The sequence below is a fragment of the Poromitra crassiceps genome (genome assembly GCF_964638095.1).
Source record: "Poromitra crassiceps genome assembly, chromosome: 25".
Taxonomy (NCBI): Eukaryota; Metazoa; Chordata; class Actinopteri; order Beryciformes; family Melamphaidae; genus Poromitra; species Poromitra crassiceps.
Genome location: NC_139649.1, coordinates 11,959,603 through 11,980,162, shown reverse-complemented (window position 1 = coordinate 11,980,162; position 20,560 = coordinate 11,959,603).

Below are 20,560 nucleotides of genomic sequence, written 5' to 3'. Positions count from 1 at the left end.
AAATGTGGCTTATTATATAAACATGTATGTTAATGTTTTTAAAACACTGTTGTTAACCGCAAAATGGATAGAGAAAATGCAGATCACTATAACTTGGGTGTAAATATTTCCCTCTGAGAATTAATTAGCTATTTTTGTTTAAATTGATTTCAATTTGCCAAAAATATCCTTTCATGCAGTGTCGTCATAATTGTCATTTTCCCAACAGCATCCCTCACTGAATTGGTGACGCCTCTTACATTTTCATCAAGATGCAACTATTTTTTATAATGTCATTAATTAATTGTTTTTTTTATCAGAGCTTTTACAGTCTACAACAGTGGGCTCTGACAAAGACAATGGGATTTCAAGCAAGACGGCCCATGGAGACTTTCGGCAAGTCTGAGTCTATTGGAGTCACGTGACAATTTATTTTAGGAGACTTGCTGCTACCATTTGTTAGAATTGGCGGAGCCTGCGGGAACCCATCTATAGTAATATAATATATATGGCTCTGATTTGTGACATGATATCACTGGTGGACAATTTCAAAATTAATAACTCACTAATCTAAACTTCAGATTCCCCCTCCTTCCCACTAATGTAGTGATATCGTCTATACAGTTCATGCAATAGAAATATGACTTTTCCCATGATTTCATTGCTCTTCAGAGGTATAGCAACGTGATGATAGTTCAGTGTTTTAATTAAACCTCTTAATGAGTGCAGTCCAATGGTCCAATGACGCAGGCTGATTTGTGTCAAAGTAATAAAGTATGCCGTAATGAACAGTTTCAATTATAGAAGTCTTGGCTGACAAAAATCAGCTGCCTCAGGAGGCTCAAAGAAGACAACCCTCATCCAGTAATAGTTCAGGTTCTGATATAGGACACACACACACACACACACACACACACACACACACACACAGACACACACACAGACACACACACACACACACACACACACACACACACACACACACACAATACACAATGGTGTCCTGGTGGATGGAAATGGGAGGACGTGAGAATGCACAACCCCAACTGGGTCTTTCCCGTCTTGACCTAGTTCTAATGGTTTGCATCATTGTGTGCGACACATTCAGAGACATCAAAGCACTGAGCACACACAAGCCGCCACTAGAATGTCCCGGGAGACAAGCAGGCTCAACGACAGTTTGTGAAATTCTACCAAATAGCTTTTTATTGTGGGGTCCACTGGGGTTCAAGCATAAACTAAAACGTTATCAAATGAAGGAGCCATTTACCATTTAGAACCATTTACTGCAAAGAGCCAGTCTTCCCTTTAGAGGCTTTAGGTTAGGTTTGAGAGAGAGAGGAGAGAGAGAGCAAGAAAAAGAGAAGGAATGGGGAGAGAGAGCGAGAGAGAGAGAGAGAGAGAGAGAGAGAGAGCCAGGGAGCATGCTGGAGATGAAGAAGGTGAACTATTGTACCGGTCCTTTGTAGACGCCAATCAGCTATGGTTCAACAGCCACACGCAACCAAAGGGATAAATGGGTCCGCCTTTATGATGACATTTAGATTATATTTTCATGGACAAAGTTCATTTGAGCTTGAAAGGTATACTGCAAGCCCGACAAGTCAAACACAGAAGCCAATTACATTTCTAACTTTGATGAAAGCAGCACAGCTTTGTATTTGAGATAGGCCTCAATCTAACATAGAGTTGTTACTTTCCTGTCATTCATGTAGGAATCCATTCAATAAACAGTCTTTGAAAAACATAATTCTATCACCGAGATTAGAATGGTTTTAGAAGATATGCTATTGTCATACAGAAGCTAATTAAGTCTTTCAAATTCAAATATTAACACGTGGGACTATCAGCCATATAATCCACTTATAAAACATATGACCACTCATTTTCTCCATCTTTTTCATGAAAATGTTATTATGCATATGTGATAGCAAATTATTGATTCAGTGCTTATTGATTGATTGCTTATGAACTATGGCCCTTCTAAGATGTATTTTGTGAACTATGTTCTTCATCATTGCAGAATATTCCTGTGCAGGGAGAACATGTATCTTGTTTTGGGTGGGTAGACTGGATTGTTATGTCTTGTGAACATCAGATTGACTACTGACATCATGGGAATGTACTGAGTTGGAGAGAGGTTGTATGAAGTGGAAAAGTACTGCCCTCCAGGGTGGGGGGCGGGTGTCATAGTTTCAGTATATGATGAGTTGTAACAATGACTCGTGGCTCTGATCTGACAACGTGGTCGGGAAGAGACCTCTGTGCACAGATGTTAATCTAGAATAAAAACCTCCTAAAAACACTTGAAACGGATATCTCATTATTGATGGATTAGTAGGGCATTTCAGCAATTTTTCCATCACACATACTTCTCCAACTTGGGGTATTTCACCTACACTAGGACTTAGAAATCCTAAAATTGACTTGATGATATTACATCCAATTTTCTTTGGCTATTATTAAACCTCATTTATAAAAGCTCTGTCACTAACCTTATTCTGGGGGCTTTAATTTCCAACTCAATTAGATTAGAGTGAAGTATGACTCAGTACTTGCAGGAGATTCAAACATTTTTGGTTGTGTCCAATTTCCTCTCTGGTGTGGTATGTGTGATCTGGGAAATACATTATCTAAATATATACATCATTTAGCATGTCTGTTTAAAGTTTAGAGAGTTTTTTTAAGCTCCACCTCATCCCTCTTCTGCTATTTACGCTTCAATGAATTTAAACTCAGTGCACTTCTGTTATAGAACTTGTTTGGTGCCTTCTCTCGACCCGTTCTCACAGGGGCGACGTCTGAGACTAGCCTTCCTCCCCTTTGGGGGTCCTCGCCATGGAGGAGGAGTATTTTTTGATGCAGGTAACCCATATCCATATCCAAATCCTATAACCCCAACCAAGTGGCTAAAGTGCCTAACCCCAACCCGCCTCACCCCAACCGTGTGCGTCTAAACATGACGAACAAGGGTACCGTGCACGTTAACATGCAGGGACATGCATGATGTCCTTCTAAGAGCTGGGTTGGAAGATGTTTTTCACAGAAAACAACTCAGAGTTATTAGTGTAGTGAAAGACATTATTTTTCAGAAAGTAAAGGATAAATGGGCATCAGATATATGTTACAAACCAAAACTTTGCACCTTTTGTGAAATAAAGCATGTGTACGGCACAGAGAATTATGTTTTGTATAATCTGTCTAAGAAAAAGCGGACTCTATGTGCTCAAATCAGAGCTGGCATACTTGGCCTTCATATTGAGACAGGCCAATTTGTGGGCACTGCTGAGGAGGATAGACTGTGCAGGCTGTGTGAACTTAAGGAAGTTGAAAACGAAACGCACTTTGTATTCTATTGTCCCTTCTATAATACTATCAGGCAGAGTTTTTTTAATAAGGTAGACAAAGAAAATGAATTTGTGTGGTTGGAAGACTGAAAAATTCATACGGCTCTTCCAATATGAAACTTTTGCATTTGCCACTTTCTTAGAAAAGGCTTGGTTGATGAGGAGGAATGAAATGTATAGATAAAATAAGAAAAAGAAAATGTATATATTTTGTGTAACTGTGTCATATAATCCCATGTGGGATGGGCCACAATGTGGCATGACACGCAAATAAAATAATCATTCATTCATACAACAGACAAGGTGCGTGACAAAGCATCGGTATTTGATGTCCTCAGAATGAGAATGTGTTGCTTTTCTTTGCATTTTTCTTAGTCGTTCTTCCAAATGCTACTCCCCTGTAATCTCACCGAATGCTCTTTTCATTGCCATACTGATAATCGTGGCCAATTTACAAGACTGAAAGAGGACGTTGCACAAAGAAATACCCAAGAATAACATAAACCAACACCAAACAATTTACTTCGTCTGATTATGGTTTTTAATCAATCTGTCTGGAGAATCACAGCATACAGTATACCTTTTCTGCCACAGAGCAATAATTTAGAGACTCGTAGACATTGCTTGTAATCACCTTCAAAGGGGATGGAGTTTTACTGCAAAGTGCAACTAGACATCCACTTGAACAAAAAGACTGATAGATCAATAACCTGTCCTGTCACTAAATGGATGTAGATGTAACAAGCTCACTTAATTTGGACATATTGGCATCTTTCTGCCTTGTTATCTATTTGTCTTCCTTTCCACATTGTTTCCTCTCCGCATGCTTATCTTCCTCCAAACCGGTACTGAAGGGGAAAAATCACATCATGCATTGATTTCTTGGAGTATGTGCTCACATTTTGCTTGTCTATCCCCTCGAGCAGATGTTTGATAGAGAGGGGCGGTGGAGAGATGCTTTGAAAGCCCTCATCATTTGTGGCTCTGAATCGATAGTGCCACCATTTCAACATAAAAGTGCCTGGCTTTCAAAAACACACCTGAATGAGTAATAGCCTATGTGTGTCCTGTGGGATACGTCCAGCTGTTCAGAAAGCATTCTATCCATAGAATGTTGATTAGTTCCTGACAAAATTGGTGAAAGGGGAAGGAAAAAGACAATTGAATGACACGAAAGAGTCATTATATTTGTAAAGGATTGATCTATATTATAGATATATTATAGATTATAGATTCTATAATAAAGAAATGACACACACTTGTATCAGTGTTTTGTGAACCACAGATACAAGTGGTGGTCATGCAATGCTAAGGCAATTTTGATTTGAACCAGATGTCATACAGAGGTTATATTACACATTATGACAAAATCCATACCTGCAAACATGGGGACAAACATGGGGAACTACATTATATTGTACTAAATTACTGATTGAATGGTGGCAAAATGTGCAATTGGCATTTCCATGCAGATGGCTGCTGAATTGTTAGCGCCACAGATGGACTGTGGCATTTTAATTACACTTTCACTCAATAACAAATATGGGCCTCTATGGACCCATGGAACAGCAGAATCTGTTTGTGTCATTTGTGAGGGAATTTTCTGTCAGTGGTCAATAAAATGCACTTTGGATCAATAGCAGAAATGTAATTTACATTTAGATTTAGTTCCGCAGGCAAAGGTGCAAACCATACTGCAAACTGGTCGACTCTGGCTCGATTATCTGTGTCACACGCCATGCTCGATCACTCTCCTCTCTGTCTTTCCCTCCGTGGCTCCTCTCTACATTCCATCCAAAAAGGCAAAAACTACAAATAATGTGAAATAAGACGATTAAAAAAGGTCTTTCTGTAGAGTTCATTGATCTTATTTCTTGTGAAGTACAAACCAATTACACTTCTTCTGAGAGTGGAGAGAGCAGATATGACTATCCACGCGCTCTCTTTTTAGTAAATTACATGAAATCTGTTGAACATATTTTCTGTCAAACAAGAGCTGTGTGGTGTCTAGAAAGAAATTAAACAATTGTCCCCCAACATCCATCATTAGAATTCACGTGGCATACTTGTTACAGTGGAGCAGACAAAAGAAATTAGACTTTTTTGGAGAGTGTTGGAGCCATTATGTGATTAAATTACCATTCATAATTTTGCTGTCTGGTGCTTTTAGGCTGGATGGTTGCCTGGGTGAGCAGCCTGTCTCTTCCAAACTGGGATGTGTGTGAGGCTTTTGTGTGCAATTGCGCTTTTTAGACGTTGCTTTGAGGAAGACAGAGGCACGGTATCTTCAGGCTGCCACATTGCACTTTTATGTTTATTAAAGCCTTAAATGATTGACAATATGTCAGGAGTTTTCTGACTTTACACGGTGTTGACATTGCCAACTCAACTGCAGAGAGGAGTTGCTTAATTTTTTCACTTCACGTCACTCTATTTTGACCTACAAAGGCAAATTTGGATTATTTTTGCAGTGCGCTACTGTTTCTTAGAGCCAGGGAGGTGGGGCAAGTTTTGAAGTATCCAACAAACTCAGCTTTTTTTCTGGAGCAAAGCAACGTAATCCTTTTCTTTTCTCTGTATCTAGCATAAACGAGTCCAGCACTAAATCAATCAGATTTCAAGCAAACCAAATCTACTCGGTGGTTGAGGAGTATTTGATTTTAAGATAGCAATCATTTCTTATTTGAGATGATGACTTATTAAATCAAACTCTGCAGACCTTACAGTGCCTCATACAGCATCTGTCCAGCTCAGCTGAGCTATTTCTTCCTGCACCTGTGCTGTTGAGTTTACAACAACAGTTCACTTTTAAAGAATGAGCCGAGATGAAAACTCTCCAGTGGTGTAATGTAACTAAGTATAAATACTTAAGTACTGTACTTAAGTATTTTTTAGTATCTGTACTTTACTTGAGTATTTATATTTCTGTCAACTTTCACTTTTACTCCACTACATTTCCCAAATAAAATGGATACTTTTACTCCACTACATTTCCCCCAAGCATCTTAGTTACAAAGTAAAATCAGAAGAAATTGCGTAGCCTGCAAGCAATCAGGTTTGGCAAATCAGTGCTCCTAGTTTGCAAGTTACGTTAATCACGATCCACACGCCATTCCATTTGGTGGCTGTAATGCAACAAAACGTTGTTTGCCAGCGGCTATAAAAGTCAAGAAGAAGAAATAGACTTCCACTCAAGCCCAGGCATGTCTTTTGCTTGATTTTTTTGGCAGCATTTACTTGTACTTTTTACTTTCAATACTTAAGTACATTTAATATCAGAAAATTACTTTTGATACTGAAGTACAGAAAATATCAAGTACTTTAAGACTTTTACTCAAGTAATATTCTAATGAGTGACTTTGACTTTTACCAAAGTCTTTTTCTGGGAAGATATCTTTACTTTTACTTAAATATGGTTTTCGAGTACTTTATACACCACTGAAACTCTCCCTGGCTGCCCCATTCTGCTTCAGCATACTCTTGCAAATAACTCCTAAGTTCGATAACAACTGACCCCCCAGAGGACGTTTAAATTGATTGGTCTGGTTTGTCTAGTTGCAGGAAAGCTTTGTCAAAGTGTTGCAGAGAGCCATAATGCTAGTTCAAATGTCACCCAGGGCGCCACTAAATTAAACAAGGCAAAGCCTCTATTTGTCTCTGTTCTCTTGGAAGCCCATGATTTGTAGTTGGCCCCAAGTGGGATATAGTTTGTATTAGTGTTGAAAATGGTTGTTGTGCGATCTATAAATGACATTATTGCTGGTTACATTTCTCTCAATGAATCTTCCATGCTTAGCTTTTTAGTCCCCGAAGACAACATGCACTGAATCTCATTCACATCAAAATAATTGAGATAACAGAGGATATTTGTTTAGTTTTGCAGACCTTCTGCTGGCCAATCTTGCACCTGTTATCTTGAATAAAAGAGGCCGATGTGATACATCAAAGCAGCTAAACCTGTCTAAATATAGGGTGACTAAATGAATGGCAAATCACTCTTTGGCTATTAAATTTCACATCCGACTGCCTCCACATGATTAGAAAACAAGTAGCCTGGTAGCAGTGACACCGTCTAGGCTACTCCTTGAGGACACACTGGCACTCTGGAGATATGCAAATGATTAATCAGAGCCGCTTCAAGGTCAGACACTTGGCCAATTTACATTTCTCATGACCAAAGCCGAAGCAAATCAATTCCCCACAACCTTAACCTTGTTTGCTGTGCAATCAGGTGTATTGAGAAGAGCAGACCTCTGTGCGTTGGTGACAGCCTAGTCTCTTAAAACAGACTGTCTCATCTACATCCGGCGAATGCAGCTATAGACAGTCTGTACGTTACACCCCCAGAACATGCACAAGGAAGTTGGGGAAAAAAACCTTCAGACAGGAAAGAAGTTCGACGGAATCCGACCAATCACGACACGTGTGTCCACGAAAAAAAATTCTGATTGGACTAATGAGCGGAAGACCCGCCTTAAAAAAATTCTGATTGGACTAATGAGCGGAAAACCCGCCTTTCTGCTTCCCATTCCGGTTGGTGCATGATTCGGGGTCATCCCTATGTTCCCCGGGTCCTATGTTCCCCGGGTCCTATGTTCCCCATTTTTGTGGGATCGGGGAACATAGAACCCCGCTATGTTCCCTGTGAGAGGTTAGGTTTTGGGTTAGGGTCTGGGGGAGCTTAGGTTTAGGCATGGGGGGTGGGAGAGGTTAGGTTTTGGGTTAGGGTCTGGGGGAGGTTAGGTTTAGGGTTAGTGAAAAATGGGGAATATAGAACCCGGGGAACATAGAACCCGGGGAACATAGACATGATCCCCATGATTCTCCCCCACGAAGTACAGACGGTATATGGCGGAAGCATTTGAAAATTGCGGAAGCCAACTCGTCTGTTCTAAGAGACTAGTGACAGCCTGACTCACCGGGGAGGGGGGGGGGGGGGGGGGGGGGGGCGGTGCTATTGAGAAGTAACATCCTCCCACGCTCTTCCTGTATGGGGAATCAAATCAAAAGTACAACAAGTGACAGATATGGAGCAACAGATGAATAACTAAGAAAAACTCAGAACTTGGTGCCAGGCAACAGATGTAGACTCAGATTAGGTCCTAGATTAGCATCAGTGTCAGCTCCCGCGAAAACTTGGACGCTACATTTGCCTCTCCGTCATCCATCCTCTGATCGCGTCTATGGTCTGCGTCGCCATGGTGTGTCATCACAGCATTATGTCTGGCATCCACTATGGAGCACCAAGTGTGGATGGAGATGAAATATTCATTTTGAGTATTATAGCAGAATGCTTTCATATAAATAGGGCAGTAAAAGGCAGAAGAGCTGCTTGCTGTATATAAATGCCAGGTTATTAATATGGCTTTGTCAAATTTGACGAGACTTTTTGACATTATATTTTGATGGGTCTTACAGATACCCACCAATGATAGAGAGGGGAACATCAGTAGTATGTTTGATTTTTCATTAAAGGAACACTCTGCCCATTTTCAACCAGCTTTGTATCATTAGAACATCAGTAGCATATCAGAAAACTGTAAACGATTTTGAAGTCTGTCATTTAATTTGACAGTTATTGAGTGTTAAAGTGTGGACCAGTGACATCACTGGTCCACACTTTAACACACTAACTCAAATGAATAACTCATTAACTCAAATCAACTTTCAATAACTGTCAAACTATATGAATGATGAATAGTTTGACAGTTATTGAGAGTTGATTTGAGTTAATGAGTTATTAATTTGAGTTAGTGTGGACCAGTGATGTCACTGGTCCACACTTTAACACTCAATAACTGTCAAATTAAATGACAGACTTCAAAACCGTTTACAGTTTTCCGATATACTACTGATGTTCTAATGATACAAAGCTGGTTGAAAATGGGCGGAGTGTTCCTTTAAGAGAAAGCACTGCTGGTACCCATACTGTTGCAAATGAGTATTGTATCAGGTTTTTATGTATTGATACTTATCAATACAATTGAAGATTGCTGCATCTATAGCACTCTAATCCTAGTCCTATCTAGACTAGTCCATGCTACATATCAGGGGACATATTCTTGATCATTGGGGACAGTTATCTTGAAAGTTTGATGGTACTCTATTCTTGCTATCCCTACTGTGTTGAGCTATAAATGTCAATATTCTGTTTAGAGTTAGATTGAAGAGCTCACTGAAGGTCGGGGTACCTTGACAATATGAGCTATGGACTTGACAAAAACACTCCAGTCAGTGATTATGTCAGCCAAGATAAAAAGAGAGAGGGGAAGAGAGAGAGAGAGAGAGAGAGAGAGAGAGAGAGAGAGACAGAGAGAGAGAGAGAGAGAGAGAGAGAGAGGGAGAGTGAGAGAGAGAGAGAGAGAGAGAGGGGGAGAGTGAGTGAGAGAGAGAGAGAGAGAGAGAGAGAGAGGGGGGGGGGAGCGAGTGAGAGAGAGAGAGAGCGGGAGAAGTTTAGAGTGGAAAAAGTACAAAAGGGAAAAAATCTGTGCTGACACCACAATATTTGGACTTTATTTATTTATTTAAGATCCCCATTAACCACTGCCTCAAGCAGCGATTATTCTTCCTGGGGTCTGAAATTACAATATAAAATTCAAGAAACAAAAAAAATAAAATTTAAAATACATAATTAAGTCAAATACGGTAATACAACAATAACCAGAAACTTGCAGATCTTTCTTTTGTGCAAGATTTGTAGGACTACAGGGCATCAGCATGAACTTTTTTTGCATTAAATATAAACAAAGAAACTGGTATATGGAGAAAGCACACACACACACACACACACGCACGCACGCGCACGCACGCACACACACACACACACACACGCACGCGCACGCACGCACACACACACCACACACACACACACACACACACACACACACACACAGAGGAGATGAACATAGTGATCAAATTAATAACTCATTAACTCAAATCAACTCTCAATAACTGTCAAACTAGATGAATGATGAATAGTTTGACAGTTATTGAGAGTTGATTTGAGTTAATAAGTTATTAATTTGAGTTAGTGTGGACCAGTGATGTCACGGTTCCACACTTTAACACTCAATAACTGTCAAATTAAATGACAGACTTCAAAACCGTTTACAGTTTTCTGATATACTACTGATGTTCTAATGATACAAAGCTGGTTGAAAATGGGCGGAGTGTTCCTTTAACTCCTCCACTGAGCCCTGTGTCTGTTCTTGCAGGAGCAAAGCAATGTGGATGGAAAACTTGACAAAACATTTGGGAGAGAGAGGTGAGGAGTGAGGACACACTAAAGGTCCTGGGGACACAGATTCTCCACAGCAGGCAGAAGAGAGCAGCTTAATTGACGAGCCTGAAATAGAGACTCTCTATAGGGCTGGAGAGGCTTCCTGCACCAGCAGCCTATCAGGAGCTGGAATTCTCCGGCTCTGCTCTCTCTCTATATACCCTACGGATAACAGGGAGGGAAATAGACACAATTATCAAATGGCACAAAGATGCTGCATAATCAGAGATTGGATTGGAGTTCTGTTGTGGGAGTCGTGCCAATGTATCAGTGACACAAGGTCGATGGTGATGTGTGCAGGCTATACATCTTGGCAGCATGCATGGTTTTGTTGGCTTCAAGCCCAACGGCTGAAATGAATGTTACAAAAGAATCCCGCGCAGAAAAAGAGACACTCCCATCATATTTAGTACAACCTATACCCCCAACTGCCAGACTGGACTCTCTCTCTCTCTCTCTCTCTCTCTCTCTCTCTCTCCACACACGCAGGCACGCAGGCACACACACACACACACACACACACACACACACACACACACACACACACATATATATATATATATATATATATATATATATATATATATATATATATATATATATATATATATATATTAAACATTGCAACATACAGTATTATCATCAGACCCAGCAATGTCGATGGATTTGAAAGAACCATCCCTCTCGAAGAGGACTAAGAGATAACCTTGTACATGTCTTGTTAAAACCTGCTCGAAATGGGTGCTGCAAATGCAGATGGTGCGCTCCATCTAATAATATGGTCAAATGTAATTACTTTTCTCATCCTCTATTTTATCAATGATGTCATCACATGTTCCACTTGTCATGTAATTTATATGATGTCCTTGTGGGTTAGCCTATGTTGGTAATACATCACCTCCATTAAAACAGAGAATCATTGAACACAAGACCTCCATTAGGTGAAATTATCAAGATTATTCAATAGCAGTACACTTCAAGACAAACATGACATCACATCATTCAGGTTCAAGGCCATTGAAAAGTTGACTCTGCCAGAGAGAGGTGGTAACATTGATGAAATTCCTAATAGAAGAGGAGGATATTTAATTTGCCAACCTTATCCCCTAAAGGACTGAACAATGAGATTCCATGGCATGTCTTGCTGTAAGGAGCTTTGGGATCAAACAGACCTATTTATGGTGCACTCAAGATACAAAAAGTATTTCATATTGCGCAACTTTTGAATGACTTCGGAAAGCTGCAAGGCCGATGTTTTCATTAATTAGATATGTAATTTCTGTAAATATGTTTTGTAAATAGACACAATGTGTCGTGGTGTCTCACCTGTTTCAGTATTTCTTTTCTTTTCTTGTGTGGACTATATATGTGACAGATTGTACAGTACACTATGCGTGTCACCGTCAATTATCGAGAGACACATCTTGGAGAATAATATTGTCCCACACCTGTGCACACACAGAATGCGTGGAGCATTATCTATTTAAGATCATCGTTGTAATAATGGTTTAAAATACTCTTGGCGAAGGTCCAGATGGGACCGACACGTTATGATGAATAAATTGTGATGCTGGGCAAGAGAAGTGTACAGAATCTTATTTCTCAAGACTGATAGACTCAATACTTTCGAACACACCTGCATCTGAGATGGATGTGCAAAAGTCTCCTTGAAAAAAGTGTCTGTAGTACACCCTACTATGAAGGCAAGATTACAGTGCTCTATTTTACATTAGAGTTTTTGGCATTTTAGCTGATGATGCTCATATTTGGAGTGATTTGATCACAAATTCCAAATGACCAACATTACATAAAGCAATAATGAAGAAGGCAAGGGTCAATTCTGGATTTTGCATAATCGTGTTCCCAAATGTAGGTAAAATGACTTTGACTTGAATTGTGTGAGTATTGCACTCTACTGGCAGCTACTATATATTACATCAGGGGAGCCAGTTGACACCTGGGATCGCCTTGCATTTCCAAGTGAGTGCACCACACTGAATACATCATGAGACTTTTGTCACATTGCGTCTGTAGCTCTTTGCCTGACACTAGACAGCTGACAACACACAGCTGTGCCCCCCTAGTTTCTACCCCCCACAGAGAGCATTGTTGTTATTTCAGAATGCTGCTAATTATGTGTGGAAATTCTCTCCTTTTGAAATCACACAGTGTTTGATTCTGGCTGTGATATTAGTTCTTCTACACTACTCTGTACAGTACACTGTCTGCTTTCCTGGATGAGGTGAGACACCCACTGCTCCACACAGCCATGGCAGCACTCTTGCAGGTTCAACAGTGATTATTACGCCACCAGATGGCAGTCACTACCGTAATCTCACACATGCTTTATGCAAGGAATAGCTACTTTTGCTGAAAATGGAATACACTAATTAGCCTAAAGAGATTAGGCCTAGGCTATATAAAACAGGGTGATACAGGTGAAATTGACACCACCTTATCACAGCTCTTTAATTGCCCATATGGTAAACATAAAATGTAAATCTCCCTATGCAAAAAGAACAGAGTAATCCTGCAATCAATGTCAATGGCTAGGCTATACAAATACCACATCAAAACATTAAACTATATATATATATATATATATATATATATATATATTCCAGTTAGGCTTGTGTTCCCATGGTTTCCATAGGCTGTATGGGAATTGGCTTGCTTTTGGAAGATGCAGGCGCTTAAAAAAACACTAAACAAAGAAATCCTACGAAAATCCAAGAGGGGAGACGTTACTGTTCCCGCCCCCTTTTCCCACAGAATGGCTTCTCATTGGTCAGTGCTCCAACGTCGCCCTCTTCTATTGGCTGGCTCGCCAGTCGGACAGAACGTATTGAAGCTCTCAGTGTTCCGCTGCGTCGGGATCTGTGACGCAAATGAAGCGAAACAAATCTTCTGACAGGAGAAAAGTTCATGCTGGAGTTTTCAAAGACTTCAGAGGACCATATGAAGGTAAGCGGACTTCTACAGAAGGTTTTTGTGTTCGCAGTGTAAACAGCAGGAGAATACGATTCGCATAGTTTCATCGTTCTTCACACACTCTTGGTATAAAAGAAGGAGGAGGAAAAAGAGATGTGAAGCAGTCAAGGCTGCAGGCCGATGATCAAGAATGTAGGATTTGGAGAGCATACACAGGGCTATCTTTCACAAAAGTCGCGTTTCATTTGTGCAAAAATATTGAAGGTTTTTGCTTTGGCTCTGTCTAACTTTGCAGCGAAGAAGAAACAACAAAGTCCAGTGACATGCCATCTTCTGTTGTTAGACGCTATTACAGATCACGAACTTTTTTTTTTTTAATGAGTGACTCTTAACTACGGTCATTAACGTCATTTGCATGTCAGCCGCTTTAATTGTTTAATAGCTCTGTTTATTATAGAGCCATCAGATTGCTATTGGATGTTATTTAAGATAGATCTTTACATTGAACTAACTAAGTGCATGATTAAGTAGGCCTACTGTAAGTAGCCTAAGTAAATGCCGAAAATAAGGTTGGCTACTAAATCCAATTTAGTATATCCAGACATGCAACTGGTAGAAGCAGAGAAGGAACCTGATCCCTCAGCTGACCCTCATGACAGCCTGGAGGCTGCGACATGACTTCATGCTGTGGCTGCATGATAGTAACATGATGGCCTGCTGGCTTTTGACTTTTCAAAAGGTAACTTGAAGTTTGGCTGAGGGCACTTTTAGAGGTGGTGGTGTGGGGGGGTCATATATTGTTGGAAATGTGTCCCGATAGTTCTTGGGAGTCAGAGCAAATGAGCACGTTTGTGGTTTTTAAAATGCCTTAATTGAATCAATAATACACATACTTAAGATTGTTTATATGCTGCTGCAGTGAAAAAAACAAGACAGAGGGTACATCTAAAGAAAACACCCTGGATATCAGTGATTGAAGATGAGCTTTTTACTCTGAGTCTATCCACACTCCATAGATCTCAAAAGAAGTGGGTTGGGAGCAGCAGATGCAATGGGCTGTGTGTCTGGGGTACGTGATAATGATGAGGATGAAGAGGCTTATTTATCCTTTGTACACAGATACACAGTTTGTGCTGCTGTTATTTAGAAACGGAGCAGAAAGGAAGATTCGGAAGCGAGTCGAGGTTCCTTTGGCCTGGCACAGGGTGCACGAGTGTTTCTAATGAGTTTACAGGCCTGGCACAGGGTGCATGAGTGTTTCTAATGAGTTTACAGGCCTGGCACAGAGTGCATGAGTGTTTCTAATGAGTTTACAGGCCTGGCACAGGGTGCATGAGTGTTTCTAATGAGTTTACAGGCCTGGCACAGGGTGCATGAGTGTTTCTAATGAGTTTACAGGCCTGGCACAGGGTGCATGAGTGTTTCTAATGAGTTTACAGGCCTGGCACAGGGTGCATGAGTGTTTCTAATGAGTTTACAGGCCTGGCACAGGGTGCATGAGTGTTTCTAATGAGTTTACAGGCCTGGCACAGGGTGCATGAGTGTTTCTAATGAGTTTACAGGCCTGGCACAGGGTGCATGAGTGTTTCTAATGAGTTTACAGGCCTGGCACAGGGTGCATGAGTGTTTCTAATGAGTTTACAGGGCCTGGCACAGGGTGCATGAGTGTTTCTAATGAGTTTACAGGCCTGGCACAGGGTGCATGAGTGTTTCTAATGAGTTTACAGGCCTGGCACAGGGTGCACGAGTGTTTCTAATGAGTTTACAGGCCTGGCACAGAGTGCATGAGTGTTTCTAATGAGTTTACAGGCCTGGCACAGAGTGCATGAGTGTTTCTAATGAGTTTACAGGCCTGGCACAGGGTGCATGAGTGTTTCTAATGAGTTTACAGGGCTGGCACAGAGTGCACGAGTGTTTCTAATGAGTATACAGGGCTGGCACAGGGTGGATGAGTGTTTCTAATGAGTTTACAGGCCTGGCACAGGGTGCATGAGTGTTTCTAATGAGTTTACAGGCCTGGCACAGAGTGCATGAGTGTTTCTAATGAGTTTACAGGCCTGGCACAGGGTGCATGAGTGTTTCTAATGAGTTTACAGGCCTGGCACAGAGTGCACGAGTGTTTCTAATGAGTTTACAGGCCTGGCACAGGGTGCATGAGTGTTTCTAATGAGTTTACAGGCCTGGCACAGAGTGCACGAGTGTTTCTAATGAGTTTACAGGCCTGGCACAGAGTGCACGAGTGTTTCTAATGCATTTACAGCGCTGGCACAGGGTGCATGAGTGTTTCTAATGAGTTTACAGGCCTGGCACAGGGTGCATGAGTGTTTCTAATGAGTTTACAGGCCTGGCACAGGGTGCATGAGTGTTTCTAATGAGCTTACAGGCCTGGCACAGGGTGCATGAGTGTTTCTAATGAGTTTACAGGCCTGGCACAGGGTGCACGAGTGTTTCTAATGAGTTTACAGGCCTGGCACAGGGTGCATGAGTGTTTCTAATGAGTTTACAGGGCCTGGCACATGGTGCACGAGTGTTTCTAATGAGTTTACAGGGCTGGCACAGGGTGCATGAGTGTTTCTAATGAGTTTACAGGGCCTGGCACAGGGTGCATGAGTGTTTCTAATGAGTTTACAGGCCTGGCACAGGGTGCATGAGTGTTTCTAATGAGCTTACAGGCCTGGCACAGGGTGCATGAGTGTTTCTAATGAGTTTACAGGCCTGGCACAGGGTGCATGAGTGTTTCTAATGAGTTTACAGGGCCTGGCACATGGTGCACGAGTGTTTCTAATGAGTTTACAGGGCTGGCACAGGGTGCATGAGTGTTTCTAATGAGTTTACAGGGTTGCAGATGAAGGCACATGATGGGCTGACCAGGCTTAAAACCAACAGGGATAAGGGGATTATGGACACATGCGGGCTTTCGTCATCGGAAGTGGAGCTGAGAGAACGTGTGGGAATATTTGTGTTTCCCAGGCTGCCCGCTCTGCGTTTGTGTTGCCTCAAGCTTACAAAATCTAACTCTGGGATTATGTGAAATAATATTCAAACGATGATGGTTTTAACACGGATGACACATGTTAAGCTCCTGCTGGGCCAGACATGCTTCTCATAACACGGCACACACGCACAGTGATTACAGCCTGTGAAATTAGCAGCAAGCCTGTAAAGCTAAAACCAAGGGAGGTGTTACTGTGTACTGCTGGAGTTTAATTAGCATTTGAGCCGTGTGGTTAAGCCACAGACCATGAGCGCTGGTAAAGGCACAGCTGAAACATTGTGTGCCCTCTCTGAGAGGAGGCTACTGTAGGGATTTAGGCTGAAAGTGCAGTTCGGCAGGCTGTAAGTAGGGCCTGGGTATCGCCACTGATTTCCTGATTTGATACGATTCCGATATACAAGGTCCCCGATTCGAGTTACGATTCGATACGATATCAATAGTTCAGTTACAATATAAATTTTGATTGGATATGAAAGAGATTCTCAAAGAACTAATGCTGTAATTTGTACAAGGAGCCCTCTAACCTGGTGCATTATTAAAAATATGAATGTTTACAGATGGTTACAAGATTTTGTTGCACTAAGAACCAAACCACACGTGAGTCTTAACGGGGTTAAAGCTTCAAGAACCCACGAGAAAAGGCATTATATTAAAAGATCGATATTGGGATTTATGAATAGAAAAATCACTTTCTTTTAACTCAGTCGCTGCGCTAGCGCCTCCTCTGGTTGGTCGGGGGCGCCCGTTCAGGGCGCAAGGCAACTGGTGGGAATAGCGTGATCCTCCCGCGTGCTACGTCCTGCCGGTGAAGCTCCCCGCTGTCGGGTGAAAAGAAGTGGCTGGCAACTGCACATGTATCGGAGGAAGCATGTGTGTGTCTACGGCTCTCCGCAGATCGGCAGAAGGGGGTGGGGCAGCGACCAGGGCAGCAGGGGGAATTGGCCAAGTACAATTGGGGGGGGGGAAATCAGGGGGAAAAAAAACGTTTAACCCAGAGCTATAAGAGGAGTGATTCAGACAAAGGAAGCAGCTTATATGTGTCATACTGTAGCTAATTGTGTCCCAGTATCACTTCTGCATGCTTAGTAGGTATCACACTGTACTAAGTCAGAAGCTTTATGCTTATTTCAGCGCCTTTTTTACCCCCAATCTGCAGCATAGAGCTATTCATACGGTATACCCAGGGTTCTTCTCAGTGGCTGATGTTCTGGGAAGATGCCTGGGAAAGGTTTTTTTGGTACAGTAGCTCAGATAGGAAAGGCTCGGCGTGGCTCCTGTGTCTCATTATGCAACCAGTGCTCGGGAGAGAGCAGCACAGAGAAGCAGCACACCCCCTCCTCCTGATGACTTCATCATGTGGAAAGTTGTGTGACCACAGAGAGAGAGCCTCAGAGGAGGAGAGCACATGCAGGCCTGTCGGATGAAGGCTAGTTCAGGTGGGGATCACAGAGAGAGCAACCGACCCAAACGAGGGGGCAGAAGCTTGAGGATGCGTTTGTCAGATGTTTAGGCCGTCTTACAGAAAGGTTTGTAATGAGAGCCGGAACTATAGCAAACTATAGCAGGCATCCACCAGCACAGCAGTTCACCTAAACGTCCCACCATAACAGTGACAGTGTCTATATGATGAATCTTCTTTGGAAAGGATGCCTAGTGCAATAACATCAACAGCTGTGATCCTATTTCAAAGAGGGGCCTGCCTGCATGTGTTGGCTTGGCCAGAATGCGGTTGGTGTGTTTTGAGGTGCAGGACACCGCGGGGGCGGGGCTTGTCAGCAGAACCAACACAGCTGTGAGATTAGGGTGCAGGGACGCACTACAAAGAGACCACATCACATTTCAACAGTGTTGGGGGGTGACTCATTACAAAAGTAACATATTACATGTAATATATTACTTTTAGCAGTAACTCCGTAATATAACTTATTACTTCTAGGATTTCAGTAATATTATACCAGTTACTTTGTCAAGTAACTCAAGTTACAAATTGAGTTAAAAAAAAAATCAAAGCACATATTTAAATTAAGATACAATCGTTTCCTAATCAAACTGTCTGTTTTTATGCATATAACCACTATAGATGACAATAACAAAGGAAAAGAATGACATTTAGAATTTTGCATTGTGTACACTGACTTCAAGGCAGTTGAAATTATTTTTCAGGATTGTTCCGGGGCGGCAATGTCATTCTGATGCTGCTGTTATTTTGGTGAAAGTAATGCAAAAGTAGTGTAATAAGTAACAAGTTACTCTACACAGAAAGTAATATTGTAAAGTAACGTATTACTTTCAAATTAAAGTAACTAGTAATATGTAGTATATTACATTTTGCAAGTAACTTGCCCAACACTGCATTTCAAACATGTCCTTCAAAAGACACAATCTATCCAGATCTATCAAGGGGCCCGTCAACATGCAACATGGTGAAACACAACGGAAAATGCTTTGAAGTAATATACACGGCAGGAGAATTTAGTACCAAAGTCAAAACACACATCATTGTATCTTCATATCTTTACAGATGAATGCTGATGATGGAACAGCTTGGATGCTGGAACCTGAGCTGTGTTGATATGTGATCTATCTGTGTGTGCCTGCTGAACACATGGCAGCTTGACTTGCTGCCAGGCTGCTGTCGCCTCGTTGGGCTGAAATATCCCAAAACCTACTCAGAAAATCCAATGAGCCGTCCTAATGGAAAAGCCAGTGCTGCTCACTCGCTTCTCAAGTGTCCTGTTGCAATTATTAATGTTCATGCAGCAAAGCCGCAGCAGCAGCGCCTTCTGATGCCTGCTAAACCGCTTCATGTGCTTTTTAACAGAGGTTGTATTTTGCTCGAGACATATCCTTGCATTTTCCTGATGTAATTTCTTGTGTTCAAGTTACAGTAATAACTTGCTCAAAATCTGTTGTTTATTTATTTATTTATTTCTTTATATTCTGTACTGTCTTTTCAAGGGAAATTCTTTTACCACATATTTTGCACACTGACTATTCTACAAAATGACTCCCTTCCCTTCTGAGATAATGAACACATTAGCCACACATAGTAGCCCATATTTCAGATATGTCAAATATCTGAATTGTCTGAATGTCTGTTTTGCTGGCAATTGTAGAATTATGGGCCTTGCTTCCCAGATGAGATTCAATGAAAGCATCAGTTGAAAAACACTTAGTGGAGAAAAACAAAGGAAACGATGATCGTCTTGTAAATGGCTCCTCTTTTGGGGACAGTGAGGCTAACCTGACGCTGCCAGATGGTGTGTTACACAGAACCGCCTGGGGCAGCGTCTTTGGACGTTGTTTACAAGTACAATTCAAGTAGTTGTTATTTTCATAAAGAAGTTAAATTATGAACTCATGAGGAAGGTGCATTTTCATTAACACTTCAGAAATAAAACCAGAATAAAACATAGGACTGCCCTTGAGCAAAGATTTGCTTAGTCGACTAATAGTGGTGATTTCAAGCGATTCATCGATTAGTCGGTTAGTCGTCGCACGTCCTTCTTGGTTCCCCAGCAATACACTCACCAAATGTAAAGTGGATCGGATGAACGATTGTCTAATAACCTTTTAACGACAAGGCACAGCGCCCGAATGGAGTTTGAGTGTCTCCCCCCCCCCGTGACTAACTGACTAACGGAAACTTGCTCGAACTAAGAGGCCTTTTACACCTGGCGTTAACATGCGTTTTCTGCCATCAGATTGCAATCAGATTGGAGAAATGGTTGTCCTCTCAATCCGCATAAAGTTGCTGTATCCAGATTGAGAGGACACATTGCATTTACACTTGTGTTCAATGTGTACACACAATGCATCCCTGACCACCTCCGGAGGTGGTTTGGCCGATCAGATTGCAATCCTTCTTCAATGCGTTTTGGGGGGTGTTTACACCTGGCATTTCAAGTGATAAAACACAATCTGATTGCAATCTGCTCACAGAAAACACATGTTAACGCCAGGTGTAAATGGCCTCTAAGACTCTTCTCATCCACTAATAGGGGGCAGCCCTACTAACACATGATATGA